This window comes from Lepidothrix coronata, unplaced genomic scaffold (assembly GCF_001604755.1).
Source record: "Lepidothrix coronata isolate B3197 unplaced genomic scaffold, Lepidothrix_coronata-1.0 Scaffold245, whole genome shotgun sequence".
NCBI lineage: Eukaryota > Metazoa > Chordata > Aves > Passeriformes > Pipridae > Lepidothrix > Lepidothrix coronata.
Genome location: NW_016690425.1, coordinates 513472 through 530678, shown reverse-complemented (window position 1 = coordinate 530678; position 17207 = coordinate 513472).

The window sequence follows — 17207 nt, the reverse complement described above, 5'->3', positions numbered from 1 at the left end:
CTGAACAAACTTCTGTAGAAAGCTGAGATAAAAAGTTGATTTGAACCAGCCTGCATCTCTCATGGTTGAATGTTGTCCTAGGAGAGACAGCAAAAACACCATGTGAGGATGCAGATAAGTGCTCGTACATAGGCAATGTGTTTTCTGTTTTCATAATTCTGTTTTGAATTTTGGAATGGAATATTTATCTCTTTAATTTAATGCAACAAGCTAATTTTTTATCCATAAACAGTGTGTGATAACAAAGGAACTATGGAACAGATTGACTAGCACTAGATAACTTCCCTGTTCTAGGAGGAAATTACTTTGGTAACCAAATTACATGGAGTAGCCTGGTAGACACTCTTGGTGATTATATGATCCATTATATTGATACACAAAAATAATTTTGAAATGTTAATGACACATGGGAAAAATATGGAGGGGTGTCTCCCTCTGAAAGGTGTAAAGGAGTAGTCCTATGGCAGCAGGATATAAAAACAGTTTCTGATATCATCTCTCATGCAAATGCATTGGAATCCTTTTTGCACACATGTTGCTGCCTTATTCCTTTCCATCTTCACCTCCTGTTATAGTGCCTGTTGTCGACAGTTTGCCTGCTATCTTATAACTTGGCTATCACAGCATTTTTTATTCTTTGAAATGGTCTTTATAAACAGCTAATAATTTTTCTTCTTTAATGAATACGGCATCTATGTATGCCAGTAGAAGGCTGCTGACAGAATCTTTTTTATTCACTGACAAGCACTTCTAGTCTTCCTCAGGTTTTTATTAACATATTGCTGGAGATCTGTCTTCAGTGCTTTGACAATATTAATGACTGTGTCATGTCAAATGGCACTATTCTCTCCTGAGATTATGGAATATTTTAGACATTCATAAATAGAGCAAACGGTTTATGCAAAAATGTCATTGTTGGCTCATCTTCACAGGTAGCACTCAGGCTAATTTCAGAAACACTCTTCAAAAGCAAAACACTTGTAAACAATATCAGCACCTCATTCAAGCCGCTGTCTCATGCCACAATCTTTCCCTTGGGTTTTAACACATTATATAATTGAGAAGTGAACTTCAGGCATATTAACTGAGAGAAATACATAAAGAAATTTGAGGAGTGCATGGAAAAATAATTCTGAAAGTCAAACGCAGAGAACAAACACACTTTTATTTTCAATGAGTCTACTTTGATTCTAACAGGATTGTCCAGTGCCACACATTGTACTTTTCGCATGATAGCCTGTTCTAGTCCCTAATCATTACTAGTATTGCATTGGAATTTCAAGTATTATTCGTATCCATTTGCAAACATTACAAACACACTATCAACACCTATTTGAAGTTTTTTTCAAAACAATTTGAAAACTCCCCTATAAAAAGAACTTTAGACAGCTAATATTTCACACAAATCAGCATTATTCTTGAAAGCATTTATTGTTTATTCACAGTAATGAAAATTGGTTTGAGGCGCTGAATAGTTTAAATCTTACAGTAGGTAGGACAAATATTCTCTCTTCATAAAACTTTGTCGGATCATGTGTTATGGTATGTACTCTTCTGATTTCTTACTTTTGACTCAGGTTGATCTCATGCAATAGATGAATATGATGCAGCAATATTACTTGGCTTAAAAAAAAATCTAAGACAAACTATCTTTTTGTTAGGCAAATGCTAATGAAAGAACTGTTGCCACTAAAAATTGCTGTTTCTTACCCTGTCTGCAGTGTGGAGGTATCATAAGGGCAAGTCTTAAAACAACAAGGAAGCTAATTTGCTGTGATGAAATGTCACCTATATAGAACATCTGTTACCATGCTTCATGTCAGAATCTGCTTGAATATGTTGGAAGCAGTATCAAGCAAAGTATTTAAGTGATTAAATAAACACAAACTAGCAAACTCTAGCATTCTATATGTAAGATATCTGTACTTCATGTGTCCAACACTGCTAAATAAAATGCTCTTTGTTTACAATCAAAAAAGGGGGATGAAGTGACAAATATTGAACTGAAAGTTCTTCTAATATTCTTACAGGTGAAAAGAAAGGCACTGCTGTGGACGCATTTTCTAGACACATTTTACACATATTTCACTATGAATTTTGAAAAATAAATGAGAAAGAAATCAAACAATAATACCATTGTCATGCAAGATGCTGAAAGTAGCCTTGCACATCCAAACTTGCTGAATGCTACAGTATATAAAACATGCCAGTTTAAAATGTCAAGAGTATGTAATGCTGAGAGTTTTCCCAACCAAATATTTTTCTCCTTTTTCTGTGCTGTTTTACGTTTTGCTGCCATCATTTTAGTCTTACCAACTGTTCATTTTGTGAAAGTACTTAGTTTCCTTTAAAAAGCTGTTGTGTAAACTAGAAATATTATATTTCATAAGAGTTTGCAGGAAGAGAGAGTGAGAATGCACATCATAATCACTCTCTAAGGAATAAAACAAAAAAAAGAGTTTTTCATTACAACAATGTGATTGACTTAAGCAGGTCCAAAAGCTTTAAAGTATCTCTTAAGTCTTGCTTTCAAAAGACTATGACTAGCCATTTATTGTACAGCCTTCTAACAAAGTGTAACATATATTACTTCTCTGCAGTAGGTGAGTTAAGCAGACAAGATGAGGTAAGAAAGCTTTTTCATGGTAAATTCTAGTGACCTAAATCAATTTTGTATTTACATTTATCCACTGCATGTTAAAACCATTTCTCTTGATCGAGGTGGCTTTCTTTTTCTTCTGTTTTGAAGCATTAGAAACACAATTGTTTATAATTTAAAAATCTGAAATGGCTTAATCATATAGAGTCTGGAATATTTTGGTAGTTTTTTGACTTTTAACTTTGGCCTCTTATCATATAACTTCATTGCTTTGGATAGAAATCAGAATCTGTGGATATTTTAATTTATTCCAGCAGAATAAAGTGAGAATTCTCCTTAAAAATGCAATTCAAATCCAGAAATTTTCAGAATTGGCCATGCTTTCCTGATCAATGGCTGATTCCAAACATGAAGGGAGACTGCCTCAAAATCTTACAATTTAAACTGAAAAAATAAAGATGAGCATTGTGCAATATTATCAGTGTGGTATTGTAAGCCTATTGAACAGTTTGTCTTGCTCTAATTTGAGTGAAGGAAAGAAAAAAAGTCTTTGATTCTGGGAAGCTGACACAGAACATGAGCCAGCCAAAAGAAAGGACAGGAAAGTACAGTTATATGAGGAAAAAACCTCAAATTTTCCAGTGTTACCAGTCACATTGAAAGTTCCCTCACTAGAGCCAGGAAATAATTTTCTGCAGTTCTACATCATGTATTGGTAGAGTACACTGCACGAACAGTGGAGTGAATTACAGTTTGTTTGATGCTTTGCTTCCCTGTGAAGAACCTTGCATTGATCATTGCTTGATGCAGAACAGCATAATTTAATTGGTCGGTACTATACAGAGATTTCTGTATACTTTAGTGAAGGTCAGGTATTCCCTTTATTAATTCTTGATTAATATCATTCATATAGCTTTATCTTAATCCCCATTCATCAAAACAGTTGTTTTTCTTCCGTGAGCTTCCTCTTTAAAACCACTTTGGTTTTTTTTTTTTTCTAAGAATACGTACAGGACATGAACTTAGCACTTCAGAGAAATAAACATGATCATGGGTCATACCTCTCTGTACTCTTCACCACACATCTCGTTCCAATTTCTAGGTGTTTTCATGCCTAAACTCCTCACTGTTGAGCCAGGTCTCATTCTTTGCAAATAATGAGGTCTCATTCTGTACAAATTGCAGGTCTCATTCTGTACAAATAATATTAAAATGAGTGTCTGTGTGAGCAGTGGATGGAACAAGCTGGATTTTCTTTCCCCATCACAACCACCTGGCTTTCCCCCATAGTCTGCATTGACTCTCTCCATGTGACAAGAGAATCCCATACTGTGGCTAACTGGGGGACCAGATGGCTGCCACTGCATGACCAAAAGTGAACTGACATAAGATGGGTGAGTGGCTGAGCAGAGCTCGCAGCTCACAAGCACCAAGGGAAGAAGGCCTCTCCACATTTCCTTGCTCCTAAACTAGCAGTGAAGTGTGGCAGTTAGCCTGTCCTCTCCTTAGATCCTTCCACCCTCTCCCTTGCAGTCTCACCACTGCTTATTGGATGTTTTGCAGAACTTGGTACAAAAATATTAGCAGAAATAGAAAACTGTTCCCTTTTTTTTTTTTTTTTTTCCAAGTTCATTTTCTGCCACTTTATCATGCTGAAATGACTCAGCAAAGGAAAGGACATGACAAAGCATGACAAAGGACTGCTACAAGGGAGGGGCAGGAACACATTGCCCAGGGAAAGGGAAGTGAAAGAAGAAAGAGCTTTATTCTTTATAAATATACATTATATAAACTTAAATATCTATAAAATAAAGGGGCAGAGAATAGGACTGTATGCAGCAGTTAGATTGGTCTAAGCTGACACTGAACTTCAGGCTCAACCAGATGTGCTCATGGAGGCATCCCATAGGATTCAAGAGCTGGCAAAAAGTGAGAGAACAGAACATGCAGCTTGAAGACAGAAAAGGAAGGGAAAGCAGGACCTTTGTGTCTGATAATGGTAGACTATTGGATAACCCATCTCATTACGACTTGCTCCGGATGGTAATACATAATGCCCAAGTACTTCACAAAGCATTGGCATCAATTTGTCTTTCATTGATTTTCTGGAAACTTCTAAAAAAATATAATTAAACTTGAAGCTTGTACTCTCCCATTCAGCTGAGCAAATTCCAAATTCTTCTCTGGGGAGAGAAGAAAGTCTGAATGACAATTTAAACAATTGCCTAAGTTTGTTCCCATAGGAAACAAAACAAAAAATAATAAAATACACATCTACAAAGGGTCATGTAATTAAAGGGATGCTGTCAATTGCAATTATTTTAATTAATCAATTAACATAGTAAAAATGTTTTGAGATAGTGTTCTTTAACCAATAGCTCCTGTGTAAAAGAATATCTCCTCTAGAGGTGTTTCTTTTTTTTCTTCCTGTTTCCTGCTTGAGGCTAGGGAAGGGACTGTACACCTGGTTGACAAAACAATAACTGCAAGTATGCTCCAGTTTATCTTACATACAAACGTTTTTGCCCCCTATGTGTATTTCCTGGCTGCCTCTTCCTTCTCTTCTCTGCTGCTGCAGCAAACACCCACTCACTGTACTGTCGGAAAGTAGGAACTTGTGCTTTGCTGTGGAGTGCAAGAAAGTGATTCCATCAAGCTCATGCAGGAGCATGACACTCATTTTAAGAAAAGCCTTCTTAATAATTATAGTTGTGGGCTGTTTCACTGTTTTGGACTATGCACTTTGAGCATTTACAGGAGAACCATCCATTGCTGTCAGTGGAATGCATCCATGATGTGTCCTTATATGGATTAATACAAAATACATAATAGTTTTCCTAGGGGAATCAGGCAATTAGAGACTTCTGTCAATCCCAGAGGGGGGCTATCTACACCATTAAACACTTAACTAGGCCATCTCAAAATGGAGCTAACTGCTTTTGAAAATCTCTTTAATGCTTCACTGTCACATTCACAATCATTAACGGGGAAGATTTAGTATATATCATTGTTCTTTTCTTTTCCTACCTTTAACTTGGTTCTGTGTCTCTTCTAGACCTGCCCTTCCTCACGGCATACACTTTCTTTCAGCAAACAGCAATGTTGGTCTTGGATTTCACACTCACCCCTCTTTCCCACCTTCCTACCATAAAACACTGAGCAAAAAGAATAAGAGAGAACAGGTCATTTTACACCTCTCAGAGCTATTGTTTTCAGGACAATAAGATAGGATTGCTGTTCAGGGGTGCAACACTGCAAGGACTGAATTAATTTCAAATTTGGAAAGCCTGGGTTCCTTCCCTTCCCCCCTAGCAAACAGAATAAAAAAAATAGTTAATTTGCTTGGTAATTTATACTCTGTGGAATCTGAATATTCAATGAGCTCTGTATACAAAGGATTAGATATGACTCATGAATCATATGGCTGACAACACTGTGGTAGAGAAAGGAAGTCTGACAATCAACAGAAATGTGATACTTATCATACACAAATGTGGTCAGAGGCATCAAAAACCAAAAGCATTTTTTCTGCTATTTTTTAAGTTTATTTACTATCATTATCATTATGATATTTCTGTGAACACTTAAATGGATGGGCTTTGCTCTGCTCAGAAGCGTGTGCCCAACTAGGTATGTGTTTCTGGCACCAGAGTTTTAGCAATTACTTTTGCTACTAGTTGATGCATCATCTTCTGATGGAAATGTGGTTTTCACTTAATATATGCATATTTCATATTGCAGTCAACACAATGGTTCACTTTTAAGCATTCTCAGAAGTTTTTCTTCTTCAAATATGTCCAAATGGATCTCATAACACATATTTCTATTTTTTCCTATAAGATTATTAGCATGTTTCTATTTTTTCCTATAAGATTATTAGCCTTAATTATTTTAATATTTTAATATTTAATAATTATTCTAAAAAACATTCAAGAACGTCTTATAAGAAAAGGTATAGGATTATTTGTATTGTTAAGAGAAGATTTTGGCCAAGGTTCTGAGAGTGACTTGGAAATACTTTAGAACATATACTTTTTACACCAGAACAGGAGAATGAGTTTATAAATCTGATTTTTTGTAGAGTTAGTTTATACTAACCTACTAGCATTCATATAAATTAATTCTGATGAGCAAATGGCAGCCTGGAGTATAATCACGTCTTAAACCAATAAAACTGTAACCAGCAAATCCAGGAAAACTATTCAGAATTCCAAAGAAAATTATTCACGCAATAAATAATATGCAAAGATTAGTCTCAGAGGCATTCTGAATTGGTATGTTTTATTTGATTAAAAGGAGTGTAGGTACAGAATACCAGCAGGAACAAAATAGGAAAAAAACTTCCTAGAGAAATGAGATATGGAGAACAGGTTAAGTTGCCCAGAGAAGTCATGGATGCCCCATCCCCGTAGGCGTTCAAGGTCAGGTTGGATGAGGCATTGAGCAACCTGAGAGGTGTCCCTGCCCATGGCAGGAGGGTTGGAACTAGATGATCTCCAAGATGCCTTCAAATCGAAACCATTCTATGATTCTAACAATGTCAACTCAGACTTGATATAAATGTAACCAAAACATTGTAACCAGAGTTCCTCCAAGTGTGAGATCCATGTATTCATTTGTACCACAGGTGTGTGTAAGCAGACATCGGAGAAACATTTTCACCTTGACTCTAGCAGAGCATACTCAGCCTGCCTTCTCTTCAGCTCAGAGGACATGAAGTGGACCGTCATAATTCAGTTGTCTCTCAGCCACACAGCCCCAAGTGACCAGTAACATCAGATGGAAAGAGGGAAGGAAGGAAACAGTTGTGTGAATATCTGAGCTTGATGAACTTCAGTTTTTAGTAAGTTTTAACTTTGAGATAGAAAAAGAAATATTTACGTGCAAAAATTTATGAAGTGAGGTTACGTGCATAAGAATGAAGTCTCCAAACACCCATGCAGAGTCTGAGTCCTTCATGCAAACAGCATCAGCCCTGGATACCTGAGAGTTGGTGAATACTTGGTAAAGTTTATGGCTGAAGCTTCAAGTGGCTGCTCAGAGCTGAGGAGTAGGGGCAGAGGACATCAAGAGGGGAAAAGTCTGACACACACTGCCTATGGGAGAAACTGCAGGCGGATTTTTAGGGACACCTTACTCAGAAGGAACATCTTGTAAGGGGAAATGATCTGTAAAACCTGGCATTTTTTCCACTTCTGAAGATAACTGCAATGAAGCTGTTTTTTTCCACAAAGAAATTCTAACAAAAAGCAAATTACTTGTGGCATGAAGGGGCAGCTCATGGGGATTTGTGAGAACCCAATTTAACTTTCCTTCTTTTGTGATTCTCGTCCAGGCCATCTGGTGCAGACTAGCTTTTGGCACACAGGTCAAATCTAGGGCTTTCCTAGCAGGCTAGCTTCATCTTTTCTTCACACTCACAGAAGCATATTTTAGTGCAAAATCCATCCCACGCTTTATCTGCATACCACAGCCCTGCCTGTCATGCATTATGCACAACACTCAGCAATTGTCTGCTCTAACCACAACAGCTAACCACAGCATGTTGCTCAGAATACGCCTAGCACACATCTGTAACCTTTGTGTAGCCTACACTACAAACATACTCCACCCACTGTTATTTTGCTTGCTGTGCCTGCCACTGTACCTCCTCCTTGTGCAACAACTTAAAAAATCATGACAGCATCTCAGGCCTCTGCTGAGCCTGCCAGGGCCAGGTAAGCCACTAGATGTCACACCCCAATACCTTGCAGGAATTTCTAGACTTATATAAAATAGATTTTTTTTTTTTCTCTAAGGACCATTTTGGGTTCTTTTGCAATAACCAACACTTCATAACTTAAAGAGGTTTTGCATCTTGGAGACTAACATTCCCTGTGGCACCATATTATGGTCTGTATTTGGAACAAGCAGCAGATAATCAAAAACTCAATATGAGATGCCTGTCTCAGAGTTAGCACCTGCCATTCATCACTAACTAGCATTCTGGACATCCATGCATATTTAGGAGGCATCTAGTACAGATGAGCTTCAGCAAATCCAAGGTGGGTCTGTTTACAGTCAAGATCTTCAAAGCCATTCTCCACAGGCTATATCCCCACATAATCTTCAGCAACACTGAAATATTGATAGCTCTTTGCCCAGTGTGGACTCTCCCACTGCAGGGAAAAAAGGACAAGATTCACATTCCCACAGGATGTGGCTATGTAGTTCTTACAACTACACTTAAGAGAAAAATATCAGTCATTGTCAATTCTCCACTCTTCCAGAGTGGGTAGCTGGCACTCTCTCCCCCTCTGCAGAACCTTGGCTTCTACAAAGCTGAAAAACCTGTGTTTATTTCAGGCACTGCAGTTTTTTAATCTTGGATGAAGTATCCGTACCCAGCCAAGCTGCACACATGCCATGTTGTGAGGGACTATGCACTCATCTTGCTGACCACATGGACTGGTAGGATTCAGGGAATTACAATTTCCCATGTTGTGTGAGAATTCCTATGACCATATAAATCCCATACCATCTCTTCTTGTGGGTTTTGGGGAACTCTTCAACATGGAATAGCCCCATAAAATTGTCTTTCAGTCTATCTATATTCATCTCAGCACTGCTGCTGCCTCTGAGCAATCCTGAGCCCTGGGATGGTAGGCAAATATGTGTTAGCAACAGCACAGCCTCAGAAGCACTACCTGGGTCTGTAGGGCAAGAAAGGCCTTTATGTTAATGAATGTTTGTTCCAACCAGTGCTCACAGGGCAGAATGTTTCTCTCCATACACGTCCAAAAAAAAAAAGCACTTATTTCCTTCCTTCCTCTGCACCTCCTCAAGAAGACAAATGCAAGAATTTCCTCTCTTTACAACAAGACTAAAAAAACTCAATCCTCCCACTTCCTTTTCCCACCTCCTTCCAAAGTCATGAAAAGCACCAGTTTATCCCTCCTCTCCACCAACCTACCAAAGGCTACAGCTCTCCATCTTCTTATACTTCGTAAGCGTAGCTCCGCTCCTGCCTTTGAGAAGGCTGAGGAATGCTCTTTGCACAGGTCAGCTGTCAGACCTGTGCCATGAAAGGCTCACACAAGAACAAAATCCAGGCTCTCTTAGGCAGATCAACTGTATCTCACTGCTTTGCTGCCTGCCCTATATCCCTGCCAGACAGAGGCAGGCGACATTCCCTTCCATCCCTCTCCAGGAGGCCAGCATGGAGCTGAGATGAGGGAAGAAAATACTTGCCTTCAAACACCTTACTCAAAATAGATGGCAAGCAGAAAACTTTAAATAAAAGCATATTGTACAGTACATGTAGATCTAAGTATTTCTCATAACAGAAGAGTTCACCACAATTAACCCCTTGAATAAATAAACCCAAGTACTTACATGTTAAGTCTCCATCTATTGTTGCTATGCAGACCACTTCAGAAGAGAAGCACTGGATTTGGCCACCATGGATAAGGGATGCTCTGGCTGGAAGTTGTTTGGGCTGGTTCTGTTGCTTGGTGGGCTGTCAGGCTATGTGACTCCTCCTTGGATGGGGTTTTAACAGGGGTGTAAGTCAGAAGGTGCCAGAACAGCTTTTGAAAAAACACTCCATTGTACATAAACAGTATCCAGATCTATGGGCAGTACAGAAGCATGCTCTCTATGGACACTCAAATTTATTCCATTGGGAGTGAGAGGACAAGAGGACATAGCTTGAGGACAGAAATAGAGCTGGTGGGGAAGTAACTCTCCTGTGCTGTGAGAATTCGAACCAAGTTTATATTACAATGACACATTTTGAAGAAAAGGAAATTTTCACAAGATTAACTTTTCAAGAGAGGAAGGAATTCACTGGAGTAAAAAAGGTTGTTGTCCAGATCTTGCAAAATGCAATTAAAAAAAAAAAAAAAAAGAGAAACATTGCTATTTCTAAAAACTGTGAAAATAAGAATACTATTTTTGAAAATACTTTATTTGAAAAGACAGCCTAGTTTTTTTTCCAGTATTGAATTAAAATGGGAATAGTAGTTTTTAAGAGGTAAGGCTTTTAAATTTTGAAGATTAACACAATCTTTTGCGCTTTAATTAAAAAGTTGCTACAATTTATAATTTTGTAAGCAAAAACCCAAAGTTCCTTCCAACCTTAGGAATGCTATTTGATTGCACTGGAGGATAAATTATATAATAAATTATTTAAAATTAATTGTATCACGGGAATATACTACATTGTTGTTTTAACCATTGGGAAAACAAAATGAATTGTATTGATCAACAAAGATCTCCTTAAAATCTTAGAAAGCTTAGCTCACTAGAGGAACACTGAGAAATTGTGTGTGTGGCTGTCACTGTCTTGGAAGGCCTGCTGGATCCAGTGGTGGAGGTGATGTACTGCTTGGAAAAAAGACAAATGGTTTTGGTCACCTTGGTATAAGAAAGATATAAAGCTATTAGAGAGCGTCCAAAGGAGGGCAATGAAGATGGTGAAGGACCTTGAGGGGAAGCCGTATGAGGAGTGACTGAGGTCACTTGGTCTGTTCAGCCTGGAGAAGAGAAGGCTGAGGGGAGACCTCATTGCAGTCTATAACTTCCTTGTGAAGGGAAGAGGAGGGGCTGACACTGATCTCTGTGTGACAGGACCCGAGGGAATTAAATGAAGCTGTGCCAGGGGAGGTTTAGGTTGGATACTAGAAAGATGTTTTTCACCCAGAGGGTGGTTGGGCAGTGGAACGGGCTCCCTAGGGAAGTGGTCACAACACCAAGCCTGACAGAGTTCAAGAAGTGTTTGGATGATGCTCTCAGGCACATGGTGTGACTCTTGGGGATGGTCCTATGCAGGGCCAGGAGTCGGACTTGATGACCCTTGTGAGTCCCTTCCAACTTGGCATATTCTGTGATTCTGTGAAATTAGATCACAACATACATCACAGAGGGCTATCATCTGCTTGGCCAAGTGCCACTTTTATACCCCCCAAAAGCATTTGCTGTCAGATTGTGTTATCATGTCTTTGTCCACCCAGAGCAATACATGCCACAACCCTGGCATTTATCAAGTTCAGAATTATACTTTCTTTTATTTTCTGTCAAAGGCAAAACTAGGAAGACTCTCTTCAATTGTTACTTTCTTGTCTGCTTCATATTAGACAGGAATACCCTTTTATATCAGTTCAAGGAATCATGTTTCTTCATCCAGCTGAAGAGGGGTGGGGGGGAAGAAAGGAGAGAGGGAGGTCGCTTTTGCAAACTTGGAAATTCCTTTAGCTTCTTCTGAGCTGAAAGCATTTTAAATGTCAGCTGTGAATCAGAAACTTTATGCTGCTTAGTAGCATCTGTGCCTTCTGGTTCTACCAAATAGGTTCAGTTGATCTTTCAGGTCCTCCAAGGGTTCATATACCCTGTAACAGAGCAAACCATCCATGTTTGCTCATTAGGACATTAGATTTAATAAAATCTAACTGATATATATACATGCACGTGTACAAACTCCACCTCCCCGTGCACAAATAGAGCAATGCTCCCATCTGACCTTCCAACCTGTCAACGTTCCATGTGTCTGATAAAATGCTCTTGTGAGCTACCTCCTGACCCAAGGGCTTATTATAAGATCAGGGCCATAGTTTAAACCACGGATCAAAGAGCTGTAAATCCTGACAAAAACAAGAATAATCATACTTTCAGTTCAGTGAATATGACAAAGTGTTCTTAAACACAGTATTCCCGTTTCTTTCTCTGGTCCTGTCATTACTAGAGAACAAAAAGCACCATCCAGTGAACACAGAAGGAGATGAGAAGTCAGCTGTTAGTTTTAAGCTTTATTTCAGCTCTAAAATCAAAGACTTCTTTATAGTCTAATAAAATTATAGACTGAAGTCTACCATTAATAGTATGTGTGGCGCCAGTGTAATAAAAAATGGAAATTCATTGTCCAAGAATGATTTATGAAGTTCAGTAATTCATGTCAGAGTTTCCACAACATTGTGCTTTTCAAAAAATCTCAGGTCCAACTAACTAACAGCACTCAGTTAGACATTGATCCTTTAATGAATGTGTGCACTTTACCGATTTTATTTTGGCAAAGTTACAAGTATGGAAGTGAGAGAGAGAGAAAGAAAATGTGCAATAAAATATTCAGCAACATTTCTATTCTGCTTTGCACTTGGTATCTTTAAGATATTTACTTCATCTGTCCATCTTATGGGACAAATATATACCACAGAACATGTAAATGTCTGAAAAAATGCTCATTTTTAAATACTGAGTTCAGCAGAATATATGAAAAATAGATGTGAAGAAGCAAAGATCAGATTTAAGGACCATTTTAGCAACAGGGTTTATTTCAGATCTGTAATATATGTAATCTATAAAAATAATGCATAGAGAATATTAATTAGCCCATTTTTGACCATTCGGTTCTCTGTAGTGCTACACCAAGTGAGCTTGCTCACTTTTTTGTTTTAACAGTGTACGTTTAGTTTTAATGGTTCAGCTCTTCTTCAGTTATCAATAGGGAGCCTTGTTACCATGGTGACAGACAGATGGATTAATGTGATGTTTAGAGAGATACAGTAGTGCCAAATTTTTATATATACAGTAAGCACTAATCTACTGCATACACAAGAGGGCATGCATTCAGAAAATTTCAGGGACAGTCTTCCATATGCACCAGGTATGCCTTGACACAATATTCTCACTATCTTCTGTCAGAAGGTGGCCATCTATCTGGCACTTTATGCCCTTCAAAAATACCTGGTTGGAATTACAGACAGATGCTCTAAAATCTTAAACCAAATGTCTAATGAGGCATGTTGGAAACGGCTGCTGTCAACACCTAATGTGTCAGCTACATGTATTAGGCCGTGAAGCTACCGGTCATCTGAGAACGATTATCTATAATCCACTTCTTGAAATGCGGTCTGACACCTTTAGCTGAAACCTTTTCATTTGCTTGTTTACTTTATTCATGGCACGTCTCACTAATGAGAAAAGAAATTCGAGATATAAAAAAATCATTGGGTTTTTACAGAGCACAGACAGATTGCATGTCAAGTAATCCTTCTTAAAACTTTCACACTTCCTTCTCTTTCAAACCTTTAATGACCTGCACCTTCCTTGCCCATCTCACTCCCTTCCCCAGAGCTGCTAATGAGCTTTCCTGTTTTCAAAGTATTAGCTTAACAGTTCATGTCTCGCAAACACCCTCAGACAGAGATGAAATTAATACAGGAAGAAAACGTGTGACAGTCACACTATGAATTCCTGTCAGACTGTGAATCCCCCATACTTGTAGAACTAAGAAGGTCTGCTAGTTGCATAGTTTTATTTTACTTTATTCTCTGTACAAGGCTTGAATCATTCTATTATTGCCAAACATCCTCACTGCAGAAACCTATGATAAGCTGCTATTGACTGAAAAGTCAGGTAATTTTAAAAGACAATATAAACTGCCAAATGAAATTCTGGCACAAACTTGGTGCCCTTAGAAATATTTTATATGTGAAATCAGAAGTACTTTATCCAGATCACACTATTAATTTGTGTAACAAGAGTAGTTTAATTAGAAATGTTTTCCATTCTTCTACACAGAGCGATAATTATAATTCATCAGGAGCCTAATATTCAGCTCTCCTTCCAGGCCTTTTTAAATTGCAGTATTTAACTATAGCAATTAAACTCTATGAATGACCGTGAAAGGGGCCTTTGGATATAACTGCACCGAAGCCAATTAGGAAAAGTATACATCTCATATTCCTGACAATTAATTTTACAGTTGGCTTTCTCAGCAGGTGACATACTAGTATACATGAGTCAAGTTTACACTGGCCACTTCCCCAGATAAATGAAATGCCAGTCTAATTTCTTCCAGGTAGAAAGTTGCCAGGTGCTCTGCAGCACACACCACTATTGAGGGCCCCCAAACTGGTGTTGCTGGCCATATGAGGACAGCCAGTGGCATGGAGTGGGTACAGCCCACAGGCCCATGCCAGGCAGCAGCCTCTGGACGGGCATCTGAGACTTCTGCTGCCCAGTGGTGTGTGCCAGTACCACATTCCTCCTGCCCTGCAGCCACAGTGGTGTGGAGTGTTACATCAGAACCAAGGTGGAAGTTACCCTTGCCCATGAACTAATTTGTGGAGGAGTCAAACCAGACGCCCAGGTCTTGGTCCAACCTCCTCCCAAAAGTAGACTCAGCAGTGTGCTCAGAGCAGCCCACTGAGGGCTTTGTCCTCATGAAATCTTCCTTGAAAGGAAGGCAGTCTGATCTGAGCCTGACTGTGCTTGTTTGAGTTATCAACAAAGTCATCACTCGGAGCCCACAGCAGGTAACACACAAGATGGACAGCTATTGGACTGTCACCAAGAGGCCTCCTTTGTCCTGCCAACCATCATTTTGGAAGTTTCCAATTATGGTCACGTGGGCCAGGAGCAGATTTTCTCTGTAGAAAATCCTGCTTCCAGGCTGTCACCAGGCAGAACCTGGTCAGCTGGTTAATCTAAATAGTGGTTCAAGACCCCTGCTGCTACCTCACGTTGCAGCATCCAGTAAGAGAGGCTGAGACTCAAGTACCAGGCCATACCGTAATGACACCATGGAAATAATAATCAATTTTTGCTGCTTCTTTTTTTTTTTAATTCAGTCAGAAATACTTTTTTTTCTGGACAATGTTAGGCTTTTCTAATACAGTATAGCAAAGGAACTATTAAAAGTTACTTTCATTCTATAATGAAACACGTACTAAGACCACTAAAGACATGGTACCCAGTAAAGTTAAAAAACAGCTTGCAAACATTTGCTAGGTCTCTAAAGACAGTGGTAATACTGCAGGAATTGGGAAGGGATCTGTGATTATCCTCTCTAGTAAATGTAGGCAAAGCCAAAGAGATATAGGCATATTTTACTTGCCAAAAGAAAATATTATAAACATGGAACAGTTAATAAACCAAAAATTTAGTAAAGTACGAGAACAGAAAACAAGTAGATAACATGCATATGCAAGAAGACCCTCCATAAGCGTTCCCATCTCTGCAGCCCCATCTAAATGGTGTCCAAGGCACGTGACGGCCTTGATATGTTATCAACAGCTCTGAAATCTGTAGTGTGCCTCTGACCAGCCATAATGTCATCATCCACATATGCTAATTTGGCATTTATAACTGGAACTCTGGCCATATTGCCAATGGGACTTCTGCCATTTACTGAAACGTGGCCAGGCTGTGGCCATAAAAAGCAATGCCGCTGTGATGTCTGTGCAGCATGCCGGCACACTCAGTCCTGTCCTAAGTTACACCTGACATGCCCTCCTGAATAACCAAATGTAGAAGTGAAATTAAAAAAGAGCATTTCAGATTCTGTAGAAGGAAGCTGCAGCTTAGAAAGGCAGCTCTGGGGCTGGGGGAGCTGGCTGGGAATCTGGAGATCCAGCCACTCACCTCCTGCCTTTGTTGGAGAACCACAGCAGAACCCTGTGCAAACTGATTAATTTGCTCATCTTCTCCAAAGGGAAAAATACCCTTCCTATAAGTGTGTGAAACCAGCTCAACCAATATTTTTTAAGTGTCTTTTGGTTCTCCAGTGCAAGGCTCTTCTTATAATTGTTTGTACATTTGCCAAATGAGCACTGACTTTGTCAGTATTTCTGTGACTAAAGTCTACGCACCACTATTCAATGACCAGGTTTTTGCTGTGGTATGAGACAAGAGACCCAGAGGACTTACTCTCAACATGGGAATTTCAGCCTCCAGATTTTTAAGAGATGCATAACAGTAACCACCTTACTCTAAAAAAAAGAGGTTTCTGCAGAAACCAAATCGTAGCTGCAAAACACTTTCATTTCTTGTCCAATTGACTAGAAAAATGTTTGGAAATACGTAACTGGTTTCTTCATGCCCCCACCTGTACACAGCACTGAGGCTGCATGGTGCTTCCGGGAGTATCAAAGCTTCCATAAATAGAGGAAATGACCCCGGCCAGTCAGGCAGAGAGCAAAGCTCAGCTCTCCTGAGAGCCAGAGGGTAGCTCAACTGCCGCATTTTCTCTCTCTCTAAAACCAGTGTTTGGCTCTTTCCCAAGTTCTTTTACATAATCCAGTTCTGTTACTGAACATGTCAATTTAACCAGTATTCAAATCAACTTCCTCTATGTTTTGAATTGGATTTTCAAGCTCCAAACAGGATTCTGTGTCTCAACTGCCAACATTTTTTGCAGTGGCACTCAAGACTTTTGGATATATAAATGAGATAGGTAATTTAGTGAATATATCAAATTACTGCACTTATTATGTCCCTGTTATCTTATAAACTAGCTTATTTTCCTCTAAATACTTAAACTGCAAGCTTGGTCCTCAAGTGAAACTCACCTTTAGTGGAGATGGCCAGGTATCACTGTGCAGGAAAGGAAGGGGAGCAGGAGACACACAGGCCAGTACTGAAATGTTTCACAGCATTATGTTAAGAAGCTTGCACACTGTGGTTCTGCTTTTTGATAGAGCTGCTTATTGGCAGCAATACCAAGCATTTGCAAAGATTATAAAAATGTGTTAAGGAATATATTTATGCAAACTTTTTTCTTTTGGTTATTTTCTTTAATTTTTCTTCTTTGCATTCTTGCTTACTCTCTTTCCACACTTTTCCCTCACCA